Raw genomic sequence first — 18679 nt, forward strand, 5'->3', positions numbered from 1 at the left:
CCTTCTAGGAGGCCAAGAAGGAAGCCGCACAACACCGGCACTGTGTCTGCAACTTTCAAACTGCTAGAAACTAGTGGCTTGCCACTGGCCTGCCTCTTCAATTGCCATTAGCATTCCAATGGAAGCTATTCTTGGACAACTTTGCTCTGCTTGGTGCTAGTTCCGCCCCAGCCTACCATAGATAACCTTGCTCTTCCCTTGAGGCTCTGAGATGCCACGAACTTGTCAACTTCAAAGGGCGGGCCGGGCTACATCTACTCAGCTGCCACAGTTTCTCCTTGCTAGACCTAGTGGGAAAGCATTTTGCTGAGATGCAGAAGGCAAGAAACACAGAATACGGAGACGCGGAGCTGTCCCAAGTGCCGCTGCCAGGCGTCTTTCCGCAGAAGAACCGCCCCGGAGCGCACCGCAACCGGCACCGTCATCTCTGCGCAAAGAGCCAAAATATTTGAAAACCCGCCAAAACTAATCCAAAAATATTTTCAAACCCGCCAAAATAGAAAACCAGACAGAGATGATCAATACATTCGAAAAAACCTGACAAAACATGATAAAGCCCACCAAAGCTAATCCAAACACACCAAAAACTGGGCTAAACAGAATCAAAACAAATCAAAACAAATCGAAACCTTCTAAAAACCGGCCAAAATATTTCAAAACCCGTCAAAACTAATCAAAACATTCCGAACACCGGCCAAAACATTCCGAACACCTGCCAAAAGGAATCCAAACATTGCAAAACCTGCCAACACAATAAAAACAACTCAAGAGAATACGAAACATTCTAAAACCCAACCAAAACATTCTGAAAACCCGTCAAAACATCATAAAAACAAATCAAAACCAACCAAAATATTCCGAAAACCCGACAAAATAATTTAGACCCGCAAAACTCATCAAAACATTCTGAAAAGATGCCAAAACATTAGAAAACCAGCCAGAACTGATCAAAACATTCAAAAAACTTGGCTAAACAACATAAAAACAAATCAAAACCAACCAAAACATTCCGAAAACCCGCCAAAACATCATAAAAACAAATCAAAACAAACCAAACAATAAGAGGAACACGGCAACATATTGGCAAGCAAGACACAGAGAGCGCGGCACCTTCTAGAAGGCCAAGAAGGAAGCCGCACAACACCTGCACTGTGTCTGCAACTTTCAAACTGCTAGAAGCTAGTGGCTTGCCACAGGCCTGCCTCTTCAATTGCCATTAGCATTCCAATGGAAGCTATTCTTGGACAACTTTGCTCTGCTTGCTGCTAGTTCTGCCCCAGCCTACCATAAATAACCTTGCTCTTCCCTTGAGGCTCTGAGATGCCAAGAACTTGTCAACTTCAAAGGGCGGGCCGGGCTACATCTACTCAGCTGCCACAGTTTCTCCTTGCTAGACCTAGTGGGAAACCATTTGGCTGAGATGCAGAAGGCAAGAAACACAGAATACGGAGACGCGGAGCTGTCCCAAGTGCCGCTGCCAGGCGTCTTTCCGCAGAAGGAGCGCCCCGGAGCGCACCGCAACCGGCACCGTCATCTCTGCGCAAAGAGCCAAAATATTTGAAAACCCGCCAAAACTCATCCAAAAATATTTTCAAACCCGCCAAAATAGAAAACCAGACAGAAGTGATCAATACATTCGAAAAAACCTGACAAAACATGATAAAGCCCACCAAAGCTAATCCAAACACACCAAAAACTGGGCTAAACAGAATCAAAACAAATCAAAACAAATGTAAACCTTTTAAAAACCGGCCAAAATATTTCAAAACCCGTCAAAACTAATCAAAACATTCCGAATACCCGCCAAAACATTCCAAATACCCGCCAAAACATTCCAAATACCCGCCAAAACATCATAAAAAAAAAATCAAAACCAACCAAAATATTCCGAAAAGCCGCCAAAATAATTTAGACCCGCAAAACTCTTCAAAACATTCTGAAAAGATGCCAAAACATTAGAAAACCAGCCTGAACTGATCAAAACATTCAAAAAACTTGGCAAAACATCATAAAAACAAATCAAAACCAACCAAAACATTCCGAAAACCCGCCAAAACATCATAAAAACAAATCAAAACAAACCAAACAATAAGAGGAACACGGCAACATATTGGCAAGCAAGACACAGAGAGCGCGGCAACTTCTAGGAGGCCAAGAAGGAAGCCGCACAACACCTGCACTGTGTCTGCAACTTTCAAACTGCTAGAAGCTAGTGGCTTGCCACTGGCCTGCCTCTTCAATTGCCATTAGCATTCCAATGGAAGCTATTCTTGGACAACTTTGCTCTGCTTGCTGCTAGTTCTGCCCCAGCCTACCATAGATAACCTTGCTCTTCCCTTGAGGCTCTGAGATGCCAAGAACTTGTCAACTTCAAAGGGCGGGCCGGGCTACATCTACTCAGCTGCCACAGTTTCTCCTTGCTAGACCTAGTGGGAAAGCATTTGGCTGAGATGCAGAAGGCAAGAAACGCAGAATACGGAGACGCGGAGCTGTCCCAAGTGCCGCTGCCAGGCGTCTTTCCGCAGAAGGAGCGCCCCGGAGCGCACCGCAACCGGCACCGTCATCTCTGCGCAAAGAGCCAAAATATTTGAAAACCCGCCAAAACTAATCCAAAAAGATTTTCAAACCCGCCAAAATAGAAAACCAGACAGAAGTGATCAATACATTCGAAAAAACCTGACAAAACATGATAAAGCCCACCAAAGCTAATCCAAACACACCAAAAACTGGGCTAAACAGAATCAAAAAAATCAAAACAAATCGAAACCTTCTAAAAACCGGCCAAAATATTTCAAAACCCGTCAAAACTAATCAAAACATTCCGAACACCCGCCATAACATTCCAAACACCTGCCAAAAGGAATCCAAACATTGCAAAACCTGCCAACACAATAAAAACAACTCAAGAGAATACAAAACATTCTAAAACCCAACCAAAACATTCCGAAAACCCGCCAAAACATCATCAAAACAAATCAAAACCAACCAAAATATTCCGAAAACCCGCCAAAATAATTTAGACTCGCAAAACTCATCAAAACATTCTGAAAAGATGCCAAAACATTAGAAAACCAGCCAGAACTGATCAAAACATTCAAAAAACTTGGCAAAACATCCTAAAAACAAATCAAATCCAACCGAAACATTCCAAAAACCAGCCAAAATATTTTAAAACCCGCCAAAAGGAATCCAAACGTTCCACAACCTGCCAAGACAATAAAAACAACACAAGAGAAAACAAAACATTCTAAAACACCACCAAAATATTCCGAAAACCCGCCAAAACATCATAAAAACAAATCAAAACAAACCAAACAATAAGAGGAACACGGCAACATATTGGCAAGCAAGACACAGAGAGCGCGGCACCTTCTAGGAGGCCAAGAAGGAAGCCGCACAACACCTGCACTGTGTCTGCAACTTTCAAACTGCTAGAAGCTAGTAGCTTGCCACAGGCCTGCCTCTTCAATTGCCATTAGCATTCCAATGGAAGCTATTCTTGGACAACTTTGCTCTGCTTGCTGCTAGTTCTGCCCCAGCCTACCATAGATAACCTTGCTCTTCCCTTGAGGCTCTGAGATGCCAAGAACTTGTCAACTTCAAAGGGCGGGCCGGGCTACATCTACTCAGCTGCCACAGTTTCTCCTTGCTAGACCTAGTGGGAAACCATTTGGCTGAGATGCAGAAGGCAAGAAACACAGAATACGGAGACGCGGAGCTGTCCCAAGTGCCGCTGCCAGGCGTCTTTCCGCAGAAGGACCGCCCCGGAGCGCACCGCAACCGGCACCGTCATCTCTGCGCAAAGAGCCAAAATATTTGAAAACCCGCCAAAACTCATCCAAAAATATTTTCAAACCCGCCAAAATAGAAAACCAGACAGAAGTGATCAATACATTCGAAAAAACCTGACAAAACATGATAAAGCCCACCAAAGCTAATCCAAACACACCAAAAACTGGGCTAAACAGAATCAAAACAAATCAAAACAAATGTAAACCTTTTAAAAACCGGCCAAAATATTTCAAAACCCGTCAAAACTAATCAAAACATTCTGAATACCCGCCAAAACATTCCGAACACCCGCCAAAACATTCCAAATACCCGCCAAAACATTCCAAAAACCCGCCAAAACATCATAAAAAAAAAATCAAAACCAACCAAAATATTCCGAAAAGCCGCCAAAATAATTTAGACCCGCAAAACTCATCAAAACATTCTGAAAAGATGCCAAAACATTAGAAAACCAGCCTGAACTGATCAAAACATTCAAAAAACTTGGCAAAACATCATAAAAACAAATCAAAACCAACCAAAACATTCCGAAAACCCGCCAAAACATCATAAAAACAAATCAAAACAAACCAAACAATAAGAGGAACACGGCAACATATTGGCAAGCAAGACACAGAGAGCGCGGCAACTTCTAGGAGGCCAAGAAGGAAGCCGCACAACACCTGCACTGTGTCTGCAACTTTCAAACTGCTAGAAGATAGTGGCTTGCCACTGGCCTGCCTCTTCAATTGCCATTAGCATTCCAATGGAAGCTATTCTTGGACAACTTTGCTCTGCTTGCTGCTAGTTCTGCCCCAGCCTACCATAGATAACCTTGCTCTTCCCTTGAGGCTCTGAGATGCCAAGAACTTGTCAACTTCAAAGGGCGGGCCGGGCTACATCTACTCAGCTGCCACAGTTTCTCCTTGCTAGACCTAGTGGGAAAGCATTTTGCTGAGATGCAGAAGGCAAGAAACGCACAATACGGAGACGCGGAGCTGTCCCAAGTGCCGCTGCCAGGCGTCTTTCCGCAGAAGGACCGCCCAGGAGCGCACCGCAACCGGCACCGTCATCTCTGCGCAAAGAGCCAAAATATTTGAAAACCCGCCAAAACTCATCCAAAAATATTTTCAAACCCGCCAAAATAGAAAACCAGACAGAAGTGATCAATACATTCGAAAAAACCTGACAAAACATGATAAAGCCCACCAAAGCTAATCCAAACACACCAAAAACTGGGCTAAACAGAATCAAAAAAATCAAAACAAATCGAAACCTTCTAAAAACCGGCCAAAATATTTCAAAACCCATCAAAACTAATCAAAACATTCCGAACACCCGCCATAACATTCCAAACACCTGCCAAAAGGAATCCAAACATTGCAAAACCTGCCAACACAATAAAAACAACTCAAGAGAATACAAAACATTCTAAAACCCAACCAAAACATTCCGAAAACCCGCCAAAACATCATCAAAACAAATCAAAACCAACCAAAATATTCCGAAAACCCGCCAAAATAATTTAGACCCGCAAAACTCATCGAAACATTCTGAAAAGATGCCAAAACATTAGAAAACCAGCCAGAACTGATCAAAACATTCAAAAAACTTGGCAAAACATCCTAAAAACAAATCAAATCCAACCGAAACATTCCAAAAACCCGCCAAAATATTTTAAAACCCGCCAAAAGGAATCCAAAAGTTCCACAACCTGCCAAGACAATAAAAACAACACAAGAGAAAACAAAACATTCTAAAACACCACCAAAATATTCCGAAAACCCGCCAAAACATCATAAAAACAAATCAAAACAAACCAAACAATAAGAGGAACACGGCAACATATTGGCAAGCAAGACACAGAGAGCGCGGCACCTTCTAGGAGGCCAAGAAGGAAGCCGCACAACACCGGCACTGTGTCTGCAACTTTCAAACTGCTAGAAGCTAGTGGCTTGCCACAGGCCTGCCTCTTCAATTGCCATTAGCATTCCAATGGAAGCTATTCTTGGACAACTTTGCTCTGCTTGCTGCTAGTTCTGCCCCAGCCTACCATAAATAACCTTGCTCTTCCCTTGAGGCTCTGAGATGCCAAGAACTTGTCAACTTCAAAGGGCGGGCCGGGCTACATCTACTCAGCTGCCACAGTTTCTCCTTGCTAGACCTAGTGGGAAAGCATTTTGCTGAGATGCAGAAGGCAAGAAACACAGAATACGGAGACGCGGAGCTGTCCCAAGTGCCGCTGCCAGGCGTCTTTCCGCAGAAGGACCGCCCCGGAGCGCACCGCAACCGGCACCGTCATCTCTGCGCAAAGAGCCAAAATATTTGAAAACCCGCCAAAACTCATCCAAAAATATTTTCAAACCCGCCAAAATAGAAAACCAGACAGAAGTGATCAATACATTCGAAAAAACCTGACAAAACATGATAAAGCCCACCAAAGCTAATCCAAACACACCAAAAACTGGGCTAAACAGAATCAAAACAAATCAAAACAAATGTAAACCTTTTAAAAACCGGCCAAAATATTTCAAAACCCGTCAAAACTAATCAAAACATTCTGAATACCCGCCAAAACATTCCGAACACCCGCCAAAACATTCCAAATACCCGCCAAAACATTCCAAAAACCCGCCAAAACATCATAAAAAAAAAATCAAAACCAACCAAAATATTCCGAAAAGCCGCCAAAATAATTTAGACCCGCAAAACTCATCAAAACATTCTGAAAAGATGCCAAAACATTAGAAAACCAGCCTGAACTGATCAAAACATTCAAAAAACTTGGCAAAACATCATAAAAACAAATCAAAACCAACCAAAACATTCCGAAAACCCGCCAAAACATCATAAAAACAAATCAAAACAAACCAAACAATAAGAGGAACACGGCAACATATTGGCAAGCAAGACACAGAGAGCGCGGCAACTTCTAGGAGGCCAAGAAGGAAGCCGCACAACACCTGCACTGTGTCTGCAACTTTCAAACTGCTAGAAGCTAGTGGCTTGCCACTGGCCTGCCTCTTCAATTGCCATTAGCATTCCAATGGAAGCTATTCTTGGACAACTTTGCTCTGCTTGCTGCTAGTTCTGCCCCAGCCTACCATAGATAACCTTGCTCTTCCCTTGAGGCTCTGAGATGCCAAGAACTTGTCAACTTCAAAGGGCGGGCCGGGCTACATCTACTCAGCTGCCACAGTTTCTCCTTGCTAGACCTAGTGGGAAAGCATTTGGCTGAGATGCAGAAGGCAAGAAACGCAGAATACGGAGACGCGGAGCTGTCCCAAGTGCCGCTGCCAGGCGTCTTTCCGCAGAAGAACCGCCCCGGAGCGCACCGCAACCGGCACCGTCATCTCTGCGCAAAGAGCCAAAATATTTGAAAACCCGCCAAAACTCATCCAAAAATATTTTCAAACCCGCCAAAATAGAAAACCAGACAGAAGTGATCAATACATTCGAAAAAACCTGACAAAACATGATAAAGCCCACCAAAGCTAATCCAAACACACCAAAAACTGGGCTAAACAGAATCAAAAAAATCAAAACAAATCGAAACCTTCTAAAAACCGGCCAAAATATTTCAAAACCCGTCAAAACTAATCAAAACATTCCGAACACCCGCCATAACATTCCAAACACCTGCCAAAAGGAATCCAAACATTGCAAAACCTGCCAACACAATAAAAACAACTCAAGAGAATACAAAACATTCTAAAACCCAACCAAAACATTCCGAAAACCCGCCAAAACATCATCAAAACAAATCAAAACCAACCAAAATATTCCGAAAACCCGCCAAAATAATTTAGACTCGCAAAACTCATCGAAACATTCTGAAAAGATGCCAAAACATTAGAAAACCAGCCAGAACTGATCAAAACATTCAAAAAACTTGGCAAAACATCCTAAAAACAAATCAAATCCAACCGAAACATTCCAAAAACCAGCCAAAATATTTTAAAACCCGCCAAAAGGAATCCAAAAGTTCCACAACCTGCCAAGACAATAAAAACAACACAAGAGAAAACAAAACATTCTAAAACACCACCAAAATATTCCGAAAACCCGCCAAAACATCATAAAAACAAATCAAAACAAACCAAACAATAGGAGGAACACGGCAACATATTGGCACACAAGAGACGGAGAGCGCGGCACCTTCTAGGAGGCCAAGAAGGAAGCCGCACAACACCTGCACTGTGTCTGCAACTTTCAAACTGCTAGAAGCTAGTGGCTTGCCACTGGCCTGCCTCTTCAATTGCCATTAGCATTCCAATGGAAGCTATTCTTGGACAACTTTGCTCTGCTTGCTGCTAGTTCTGCCCCAGCCTACCATAGATAACCTTGCTCTTCCCTTGAGGCTCTGAGATGCCAAGAACTTGTCAACTTCAAAGGGCGGGCCGGGCTACATCTACTCAGCTGCCACAGTTTCTCCTTGCTAGACCTAGTGGGAAAGCATTTGGCTGAGATGCAGAAGGCAAGAAACGCAGAATACGGAGACGCGGAGCTGTCCCAAGTGCCGCTGCCAGGCGTCTTTCCGCAGAAGGACCGCCCCGGAGCGCACCGCAACCGGCACCGTCATCTCTGCGCAAAGAGCCAAAATATTTGAAAACCCGCCAAAACTCATCCAAAAATATTTTCAAACCCGCCAAAATAGAAAACCAGACAGAAGTGATCAATACATTCGAAAAAACCTGACAAAACATGATAAAGCCCACCAAAGCTAATCCAAACACACCAAAAACTGGGCTAAACAGAATCAAAAAAATCAAAACAAATCGAAACCTTCTAAAAACCGGCCAAAATATTTCAAAACCCGTCAAAACTAATCAAAACATTCCGAACACCCGCCATAACATTCCAAACACCTGCCAAAAGGAATCCAAACATTGCAAAACCTGCCAACACAATAAAAACAACTCAAGAGAATACAAAACATTCTAAAACCCAACCAAAACATTCCGAAAACCCGCCAAAACATCATCAAAACAAATCAAAACCAACCAAAATATTCCGAAAACCCGCCAAAATAATTTAGACTCGCAAAACTCATCGAAACATTCTGAAAAGATGCCAAAACATTAGAAAACCAGCCAGAACTGATCAAAACATTCAAAAAACTTGGCAAAACATCCTAAAAACAAATCAAATCCAACCGAAACATTCCAAAAACCCGCCAAAATATTTTAAAACCCGCCAAAAGGAATCCAAACGTTCCACAACCTGCCAAGACAATAAAAACAACACAAGAGAAAACAAAACATTCTAAAACACCACCAAAATATTCCGAAAACCCGCCAAAACATCATAAAAACAAATCAAAACAAACCAAACAATAAGAGGAACACGGCAACATATTGGCAAGCAAGACACAGAGAGCGCGGCACCTTCTAGGAGGCCAAGAAGGAAGCCGCACAACACCTGCACTGTGTCTGCAACTTTCAAACTGCTAGAAGCTAGTAGCTTGCCACAGGCCTGCCTCTTCAATTGCCATTAGCATTCCAATGGAAGCTATTCTTGGACAACTTTGCTCTGCTTGCTGCTAGTTCTGCCCCAGCCTACCATAGATAACCTTGCTCTTCCCTTGAGGCTCTGAGATGCCAAGAACTTGTCAACTTCAAAGGGCGGGCCGGGCTACATCTACTCAGCTGCCACAGTTTCTCCTTGCTAGACCTAGTGGGAAAGCATTTTGCTGAGATGCAGAAGGCAAGAAACACAGAATACGGAGACGCGGAGCTGTCCCAAGTGCCGCTGCCAGGCGTCTTTCCGCAGAAGGACCGCCCCGGAGCGCACCGCAACCGGCACCGTCATCTCTGCGCAAAGAGCCAAAATATTTGAAAACCCGCCAAAACTCATCCAAAAATATTTTCAAACCCGCCAAAATAGAAAACCAGACAGAAGTGATCAATACATTCGAAAAAACCTGACAAAACATGATAAAGCCCACCAAAGCTAATCCAAACACACCAAAAACTGGGCTAAACAGAATCAAAACAAATCAAAACAAATGTAAACCTTTTAAAAACCGGCCAAAATATTTCAAAACCCGTCAAAACTAATCAAAACATTCTGAATACCCGCCAAAACATTCCGAACACCCGCCAAAACATTCCAAATACCCGCCAAAACATTCCAAAAACCCGCCAAAACATCATAAAAAAAAAATCAAAACCAACCAAAATATTCCGAAAAGCCGCCAAAATAATTTAGACCCGCAAAACTCATCAAAACATTCTGAAAAGATGCCAAAACATTAGAAAACCAGCCTGAACTGATCAAAACATTCAAAAAACTTGGCAAAACATCATAAAAACAAATCAAAACCAACCAAAACATTCCGAAAACCCGCCAAAACATCATAAAAACAAATCAAAACAAACCAAACAATAAGAGGAACACGGCAACATATTGGCAAGCAAGACACAGAGAGCGCGGCAACTTCTAGGAGGCCAAGAAGGAAGCTGCACAACACCTGCACTGTGTCTGCAACTTTCAAACTGCTAGAAGATAGTGGCTTGCCACTGGCCTGCCTCTTCAATTGCCATTAGCATTCCAATGGAAGCTATTCTTGGACAACTTTGCTCTGCTTGCTGCTAGTTCTGCCCCAGCCTACCATAGATAACCTTGCTCTTCCCTTGAGGCTCTGAGATGCCAAGAACTTGTCAACTTCAAAGGGCGGGCCGGGCTACATCTACTCAGCTGCCACAGTTTCTCCTTGCTAGACCTAGTGGGAAAGCATTTTGCTGAGATGCAGAAGGCAAGAAACGCACAATACGGAGACGCGGAGCTGTCCCAAGTGCCGCTGCCAGGCGTCTTTCCGCAGAAGGACCGCCCAGGAGCGCACCGCAACCGGCACCGTCATCTCTGCGCAAAGAGCCAAAATATTTGAAAACCCGCCAAAACTCATCCAAAAATATTTTCAAACCCGCCAAAATAGAAAACCAGACAGAAGTGATCAATACATTCGAAAAAACCTGACAAAACATGATAAAGCCCACCAAAGCTAATCCAAACACACCAAAAACTGGGCTAAACAGAATCAAAAAAATCAAAACAAATCGAAACCTTCTAAAAACCGGCCAAAATATTTCAAAACCCGTCAAAACTAATCAAAACATTCTGAATACCCGCCAAAACATTCCGAACACCCGCCAAAACATTCCAAATACCCGCCAAAACATTCCAAAAACCCGCCAAAACATCATAAAAAAAAAATCAAAACCAACCAAAATATTCCGAAAAGCCGCCAAAATAATTTAGACCCGCAAAACTCATCAAAACATTCTGAAAAGATGCCAAAACATTAGAAAACCAGCCTGAACTGATCAAAACATTCAAAAAACTTGGCAAAACATCATAAAAACAAATCAAAACCAACCAAAACATTCCGAAAACCCGCCAAAACATCATAAAAACAAATCAAAACAAACCAAACAATAAGAGGAACACGGCAACATATTGGCAAGCAAGACACAGAGAGCGCGGCAACTTCTAGGAGGCCAAGAAGGAAGCCGCACAACACCTGCACTGTGTCTGCAACTTTCAAACTGCTAGAAGCTAGTGGCTTGCCACTGGCCTGCCTCTTCAATTGCCATTAGCATTCCAATGGAAGCTATTCTTGGACAACTTTGCTCTGCTTGCTGCTAGTTCTGCCCCAGCCTACCATAGATAACCTTGCTCTTCCCTTGAGGCTCTGAGATGCCAAGAACTTGTCAACTTCAAAGGGCGGGCCGGGCTACATCTACTCAGCTGCCACAGTTTCTCCTTGCTAGACCTAGTGGGAAACCATTTGGCTGAGATGCAGAAGGCAAGAAACGCAGAATACGGAGACGCGGAGCTGTCCCAAGTGCCGCTGCCAGGCGTCTTTCCGCAGAAGAACCGCCCCGGAGCGCACCGCAACCGGCACCGTCATCTCTGCGCAAAGAGCCAAAATATTTGAAAACCCGCCAAAACTCATCCAAAAATATTTTCAAACCCGCCAAAATAGAAAACCAGACAGAAGTGATCAATACATTCGAAAAAACCTGACAAAACATGATAAAGCCCACCAAAGCTAATCCAAACACACCAAAAACTGGGCTAAACAGAATCAAAAAAATCAAAACAAATCGAAACCTTCTAAAAACCGGCCAAAATATTTCAAAACCCGTCAAAACTAATCAAAACATTCCGAACACCCGCCATAACATTCCAAACACCTGCCAAAAGGAATCCAAACATTGCAAAACCTGCCAACACAATAAAAACAACTCAAGAGAATACAAAACATTCTAAAACCCAACCAAAACATTCCGAAAACCCGCCAAAACATCATCAAAACAAATCAAAACCAACCAAAATATTCCGAAAACCCGCCAAAATAATTTAGACTCGCAAAACTCATCGAAACATTCTGAAAAGATGCCAAAACATTAGAAAACCAGCCAGAACTGATCAAAACATTCAAAAAACTTGGCAAAACATCCTAAAAACAAATCAAATCCAACCGAAACATTCCAAAAACCCGCCAAAATATTTTAAAACCCGCCAAAAGGAATCCAAAAGTTCCACAACCTGCCAAGACAATAAAAACAACACAAGAGAAAACAAAACATTCTAAAACACCACCAAAATATTCCGAAAACCCGCCAAAACATCATAAAAACAAATCAAAACAAACCAAACAATAGGAGGAACACGGCAACATATTGGCACACAAGAGACGGAGAGCGCGGCACCTTCTAGGAGGCCAAGAAGGAAGCCGCACAACACCTGCACTGTGTCTGCAACTTTCAAACTGCTAGAAGCTAGTGGCTTGCCACTGGCCTGCCTCTTCAATTGCCATTAGCATTCCAATGGAAGCTATTCTTGGACAACTTTGCTCTGCTTGCTGCTAGTTCTGCCCCAGCCTACCATAGATAACCTTGCTCTTCCCTTGAGGCTCTGAGATGCCAAGAACTTGTCAACTTCAAAGGGCGGGCCGGGCTACATCTACTCAGCTGCCACAGTTTCTCCTTGCTAGACCTAGTGGGAAAGCATTTTGCTGAGATGCAGAAGGCAAGAAACACAGAATACGGAGACGCGGAGCTGTCCCAAGTGCCGCTGCCAGGCGTCTTTCCGCAGAAGGACCGCCCCGGAGCGCACCGCAACCGGCACCGTCATCTCTGCGCAAAGAGCCAAAATATTTGAAAACCCGCCAAAACTCATCCAAAAATATTTTCAAACCCGCCAAAATAGAAAACCAGACAGAAGTGATCAATACATTCGAAAAAACCTGACAAAACATGATAAAGCCCACCAAAGCTAATCCAAACACACCAAAAACTGGGCTAAACAGAATCAAAACAAATCAAAACAAATGTAAACCTTTTAAAAACCGGCCAAAATATTTCAAAACCCGTCAAAACTAATCAAAACATTCTGAATACCCGCCAAAACATTCCGAACACCCGCCAAAACATTCCAAATACCCGCCAAAACATTCCAAAAACCCGCCAAAACATCATAAAAAAAAAATCAAAACCAACCAAAATATTCCGAAAAGCCGCCAAAATAATTTAGACCCGCAAAACTCATCAAAACATTCTGAAAAGATGCCAAAACATTAGAAAACCAGCCAGAACTGATCAAAACATTCAAAAAACTTGGCAAAACATCATAAAAACAAATCAAAACCAACCAAAACATTCCGAAAACCCGCCAAAACATCATCAAAACAAATCAAAACAAACCAAACAATAAGAGGAACACGGCAACATATTGGCAAGCAAGACACAGAGAGCGCGGCAACTTCTAGGAGGCCAAGAAGGAAGCCGCACAACACCTGCACTGTGTCTGCAACTTTCAAACTGCTAGAAGATAGTGGCTTGCCACTGGCCTGCCTCTTCAATTGCCATTAGCATTCCAATGGAAGCTATTCTTGGACAACTTTGCTCTGCTTGCTGCTAGTTCTGCCCCAGCCTACCATAGATAACCTTGCTCTTCCCTTGAGGCTCTGAGATGCCAAGAACTTGTCAACTTCAAAGGGCGGGCCGGGCTACATCTACTCAGCTGCCACAGTTTCTCCTTGCTAGACCTAGTGGGAAAGCATTTTGCTGAGATGCAGAAGGCAAGAAACGCACAATACGGAGACGCGGAGCTGTCCCAAGTGCCGCTGCCAGGCGTCTTTCCGCAGAAGGACCGCCCAGGAGCGCACCGCAACCGGCACCGTCATCTCTGCGCAAAGAGCCAAAATATTTGAAAACCCGCCAAAACTCATCCAAAAATATTTTCAAACCCGCCAAAATAGAAAACCAGACAGAAGTGATCAATACATTCGAAAAAACCTGACAAAACATGATAAAGCCCACCAAAGCTAATCCAAACACACCAAAAACTGGGCTAAACAGAATCAAAAAAATCAAAACAAATCGAAACCTTCTAAAAACCGGCCAAAATATTTCAAAACCCGTCAAAACTAATCAAAACATTCTGAATACCCGCCAAAACATTCCGAACACCCGCCAAAACATTCCAAATACCCGCCAAAACATTCCAAAAACCCGCCAAAACATCATAAAAAAAAAATCAAAACCAACCAAAATATTCCGAAAAGCCGCCAAAATAATTTAGACCCGCAAAACTCATCAAAACATTCTGAAAAGATGCCAAAACATTAGAAAACCAGCCTGAACTGATCAAAACATTCAAAAAACTTGGCAAAACATCATAAAAACAAATCAAAACCAACCAAAACATTCCGAAAACCCGCCAAAACATCATAAAAACAAATCAAAACAAACCAAACAATAAGAGGAACACGGCAACATATTGGCAAGCAAGACACAGAGAGCGCGGCAACTTCTAGGAGGCCAAGAAGGAAGCCGCACAACACCTGCACTGTGTCTGCAACTTTCAAACTGCTAGAAGCTAGTGGCTTGCCACTGGCCTGCCTCTTCAATTGCCATTAGCATTCCAATGGAAGCTATTCTTGGACAACTTTGCTCTGCTTGCTGCTAGTTCTGCCCCAGCCTACCATAGATAACCTTGCTCTTCCCTTGAGGCTCTGAGATGCCAAGAACTTGTCAACTTCAAAGGGCGGGCCGGGCTACATCTACTCAGCTGCCACAGTTTCTCCTTGCTAGACCTAGTGGGAAACCATTTGGCTGAGATGCAGAAGGCAAGAAACGCAGAATACGGAGACGCGGAGCTGTCCCAAGTGCCGCTGCCAGGCGTCTTTCCGCAGAAGAACCGCCCCGGAGCGCACCGCAACCGGCACCGTCATCTCTGCGCAAAGAGCCAAAATATTTGAAAACCCGCCAAAACTCATCCAAAAATATTTTCAAACCCGCCAAAATAGAAAACCAGACAGAAGTGATCAATACATTCGAAAAAACCTGACAAAACATGATAAAGCCCACCAAAGCTAATCCAAACACACCAAAAACTGGGCTAAACAGAATCAAAAAAATCAAAACAAATCGAAACCTTCTAAAAACCGGCCAAAATATTTCAAAACCCGTCAAAACTAATCAAAACATTCCGAACACCCGCCATAACATTCCAAACACCTGCCAAAAGGAATCCAAACATTGCAAAACCTGCCAACACAATAAAAACAACTCAAGAGAATACAAAACATTCTAAAACCCAACCAAAACATTCCGAAAACCCGCCAAAACATCATCAAAACAAATCAAAACCAACCAAAATATTCCGAAAACCCGCCAAAATAATTTAGACTCGCAAAACTCATCGAAACATTCTGAAAAGATGCCAAAACATTAGAAAACCAGCCAGAACTGATCAAAACATTCAAAAAACTTGGCAAAACATCCTAAAAACAAATCAAATCCAACCGAAACATTCCAAAAACCCGCCAAAATATTTTAAAACCCGCCAAAAGGAATCCAAAAGTTCCACAACCTGCCAAGACAATAAAAACAACACAAGAGAAAACAAAACATTCTAAAACACCACCAAAATATTCCGAAAACCCGCCAAAACATCATAAAAACAAATCAAAACAAACCAAACAATAGGAGGAACACGGCAACATATTGGCACACAAGAGACGGAGAGCGCGGCACCTTCTAGGAGGCCAAGAAGGAAGCCGCACAACACCTGCACTGTGTCTGCAACTTTCAAACTGCTAGAAGCTAGTGGCTTGCCACTGGCCTGCCTCTTCAATTGCCATTAGCATTCCAATGGAAGCTATTCTTGGACAACTTTGCTCTGCTTGCTGCTAGTTCTGCCCCAGCCTACCATAGATAACCTTGCTCTTCCCTTGAGGCTCTGAGATGCCAAGAACTTGTCAACTTCAAAGGGCGGGCCGGGCTACATCTACTCAGCTGCCACAGTTTCTCCTTGCTAGACCTAGTGGGAAACCATTTGGCTGAGATGCAGAAGGCAAGAAACGCAGAATACGGAGACGCGGAGCTGTCCCAAGTGCCGCTGCCAGGCGTCTTTCCGCAGAAGAACCGCCCCGGAGCGCACCGCAACCGGCACCGTCATCTCTGCGCAAAGAGCCAAAATATTTGAAAACCCGCCAAAACTCATCCAAAAATATTTTCAAACCCGCCAAAATAGAAAACCAGACAGAAGTGATCAATACATTCGAAAAAACCTGACAAAACATGATAAAGCCCACCAAAGCTAATCCAAACACACCAAAAACTGGGCTAAACAGAATCAAAAAAATCAAAACAAATCGAAACCTTCTAAAAACCGGCCAAAATATTTCAAAACCCGTCAAAACTAATCAAAACATTCCGAACACCCGCCATAACATTCCAAACACCTGCCAAAAGGAATCCAAACATTGCAAAACCTGCCAACACAATAAAAACAACTCAAGAGAATACAAAACATTCTAAAACCCAACCAAAACATTCCGAAAACCCGCCAAAACATCATCAAAACAAATCAAAACCAACCAAAATATTCCGAAAACCCGCCAAAATAATTTAGACTCGCAAAACTCATCGAAACATTCTGAAAAGATGCCAAAACATTAGAAAACCAGCCAGAACTGATCAAAACATTCAAAAAACTTGGCAAAACATCCTAAAAACAAATCAAATCCAACCGAAACATTCCAAAAACCCGCCAAAATATTTTAAAACCCGCCAAAAGGAATCCAAAAGTTCCACAACCTGCCAAGACAATAAAAACAACACAAGAGAAAACAAAACATTCTAAAACACCACCAAAATATTCCGAAAACCCGCCAAAACATCATAAAAACAAATCAAAACAAACCAAACAATAGGAGGAACACGGCAACATATTGGCACACAAGAGACGGAGAGCGCGGCACCTTCTAGGAGGCCAAGAAGGAAGCCACACAACACCTGCACTGTGTCTGCAACTTTCAAACTGCTAGAAGCTAGTGGCTTGCCACTGGCCTGCCTCTTCAATTGCCATTAGCATTCCAATGGAAGCTATTCTTGGACAACTTTGCTCTGCTTGCTGCTAGTTCTGCCCCAGCCTACCATAGATAACCTTGCTCTTCCCTTGAGGCTCTGAGATGCCAAGAACTTGTCAACTTCAAAGGGCGGGCCGGGCTACATCTACTCAGCTGCCACAGTTTCTCCTTGCTAGACCTAGTGGGAAACCATTTGGCTGAGATGCAGAAGGCAAGAAACGCAGAATACGGAGACGCGGAGCTGTCCCAAGTGCCGCTGCCAGGCGTCTTTCCGCAGAAGAACCGCCCCGGAGCGCACCGCAACCGGCACCGTCATCTCTGCGCAAAGAGCCAAAATATTTGAAAACCCGCCAAAACTCATCCAAAAATATTTTCAAACCCGCCAAAATAGAAAACCAGACAGAAGTGATCAATACATTCGAAAAAACCTGACAAAACATGATAAAGCCCACCAAAGCTAATCCAAACACACCAAAAACTGGGCTAAACAGAATCAAAACAAATCAAAACAAATCGAAACCTTCTAAAAACCAGCCAAAATATTTCAAAACCCGTCAAAACTAATCAAAACATTCCGAACACCCGCCAAAACATTCCGAACACCTGCCAAAAGGAATCCAAACATTGCAAGACCTGCCAACACAATAAAAACAACTCAAGAGAATACGAAACATTCTAAAACCCAACCAAAACATTCCGAAAACCCGCCAAAACATCATCAAAACAAATCAAAACCAACCAAAATATTCCGAAAACCCGCCAAAATAATTTAGACTCGCAAAACTCATCGAAACATTCTGAAAAGATGCCAAAACATTAGAAAACCAGCCAGAACTGATCAAAACATTCAAAAAACTTGGCAAAACAACATAAAAACAAATCAAAACCAACCAAAACATTCCGAAAACCCGCCAAAACATCATAAAAACAAATCAAAACAAACCAAACAATAAGAGGAACACGGCAACATATTGGCAAGCAAGACACAGAGAGCGCGGCACCTTCTAGGAGGCCAAGAAGGAAGCCGCACAACACCTGCACTGTGTCTGCAACTTTCAAACTGCTAGAAGCTAGTGGCTTGCCACTGGCCTGCCTCTTCAATTGCCATTAGCATTCCAATGGAAGCTATTCTTGGACAACTTTGCTCTGCTTGCTGCTAGTTCTGCCCCAGCCTACCATAGATAACCTTGCTCTTCCCTTGAGGCTCTGAGATGCCAAGAACTTGTCAACTTCAAAGGGCGGGCCGGGCTACATCTACTCAGCTGCCACAGTTTCTCCTTGCTAGACCTAGTGGGAAAGCATTTGGCTGAGATGCAGAAGGCAAGAAACGCACAATACGGAGACGCGGAGCTGTCCCAAGTGCCGCTGCCAGGCGTCTTTCCGCAGAAGGACCGCCCAGGAGCGCACCGCAACCGGCACCGTCATCTCTGCGCAAAGAGCCAAAATATTTGAAAACCCGCCAAAACTAATCCAAAAATATTTTCAAACCCGCCAAAATAGAAAACCAGACAGAAGTGATCAATA

The sequence above is a fragment of the Passer domesticus genome, chromosome 7 (assembly GCF_036417665.1).
Source record: "Passer domesticus isolate bPasDom1 chromosome 7, bPasDom1.hap1, whole genome shotgun sequence".
NCBI classification, from domain to species: Eukaryota; Metazoa; Chordata; class Aves; order Passeriformes; family Passeridae; genus Passer; species Passer domesticus.